At 42.4% G+C, this 1,781-nt stretch overlaps 1 protein-coding gene across 1 annotated transcript in view; it reads right to left on the bottom strand.

Moving 5' to 3' along the window:
- The window catches only part of LOC101846019 (transforming growth factor-beta-induced protein ig-h3), a gene marked incomplete at both ends in the record, with an annotated part of 18,302 nt that overhangs the window by 7,738 nt on the left and 8,783 nt on the right, over window positions 1-1,781 (bottom strand).

The following is a 1,781-nucleotide window of genomic DNA, read 5'->3' as shown; positions in this document are numbered from 1 at the left end:
CCCTCACCCTCGTATACCGCAACCTTTTGTGATCTATGTGTTATGTCTTGACAACCTTGATACTCTTAAGACCTTGCCCCTCCCCCTCCCCCCCCAGGTGTTACTGCTCACGATACCTGTCAGTCAGATAATGCTTTCCTTGGCCTATCCTCACAGGGCAGGGTGCCAGACCAGACCCCTGAGCTCTTTTCGATGTCAGTTACGTCCGGTGAATACATGATTATTGCCAGAGTTGGTGGGTTTTTTGGTGAGTGGTCGGCAGGTGCCAAGGTGTGGTTGCTTCCTTCGTCTTTTCCATCCTGCAGCTTTCGTGTTCATCTCTCCTGCCTCTTTACTTAGAATGGTGCTCTCTAGCAACAGCTCTAATCTTCGGTACTTATATATAATGTAGATCTAACTGCTTTGCAAGTGCCCTTGAAACTTTCACTAAAACTAAGAAGGTTTTTTTCCATGATCGTTTTGAGTTTCTTTTTTTTCTTTCTTTTTTGTGTGCTTTAAACCAAATGAAAACGTTAAGGAGAGGTTTGTTATGACGGAACGAGACAGAAACCAAAATACCGATACCGATAATAAAATTTTAATGATAGCCACATGCACAGAAGTATTGGCAGTTGTGGAGAATGTTATAGTTGCTCCCAGGCTCACCTCTCCTTTCAGCCGTTTAAATAATTATGCACAGTCAAGAGTTTACGTGTTTTACGTCCTCGTCGACACAGTTTAGAACATTTCGACGACGGGCTTCGACAGTGCCTGTCGGTGCTGACCCAGGTTGAGAGGTTGTTTTTTTTTAAAGACCGAAATAGTCGAGAAAAAAACCCCCCACCCAGCCAAGCAATCCCCACTCAGGAATCGAACTTAAGTCTTCTGCGTGGGCATCACGGCGCAGTGCCTACCCATTACACCACAGGCGCCGTTGTGGCAGCTTCGAAGATGAAAGAATATGCATGTAACACTGTTTGAAAATCTGACATAACCTCAGAGGTCCCAACCCCTCCCCTCACCCTTTTCAGCCATGGCTTCTATAATTACCGAAGTTCAAGGGAACACTCACGTACATTAAAAAGAAGCTTCCCTGCCGCACACCAGACTCAACATTAGAATTATATAAGGAACACGTAAACTCTTGATCGTGCATAATTTAATCGGATGAAATAAGACAAAAGGCTGTATGGAAGCGACCATAAATAAATGTCCTCAACATACGGCCAATACTTCTGTGCACAGGATGATATTTCATTCTATTATAATCGCTCTGTTGGTTCTGCCAATGCTAATCTAGCTCTGCCAAAGCTATCCAAGCTATAACCATAACACCATCTGTAACGAAAATAATATAATAGCAATATAATTTTTTTTTAAACCCAATTGGTTTACTTTTTCTCTTGGTTTACGGCAGCAAAATAAATATAAAAATAGAACAACAACAACAACAGCAACAAAAAATCCACGAGAAAAATCTCTGCAAACATTTATAATCGGTGGACACACCTGACATCGAAAAGAGCTCACGGCTCTGATCTGGCACCTTTCCCTTCAACTGAGGTGGCGCGTGGGCCAAGGAAAGCATTACAGGACCGACTGGTTCAGGTATCATGATAATATCGTTCCGAAATATAACATTATCTCAGACGTTCTTGGTATTAAAAGAATTTAGTCTTCTTAACCCTTTCTTCAAACACATGCCCCGCTTCCCCAACCTCCTCCCCCTCTTCTTCTTCTTCTTCTTCTTCTTTTTGTTGTTGTTGTTGTTGTTGTTGTTGTTGTTGTTGTTGTTGTTCTTC

The sequence above is a fragment of the Aplysia californica genome, unplaced genomic scaffold (genome assembly GCF_000002075.1).
Source record: "Aplysia californica isolate F4 #8 unplaced genomic scaffold, AplCal3.0 scaffold00412, whole genome shotgun sequence".
In the NCBI taxonomy this organism is placed as follows: domain Eukaryota; kingdom Metazoa; phylum Mollusca; class Gastropoda; order Aplysiida; family Aplysiidae; genus Aplysia; species Aplysia californica.
This window is presented reverse-complemented; position numbering and strand designations above follow the sequence as displayed.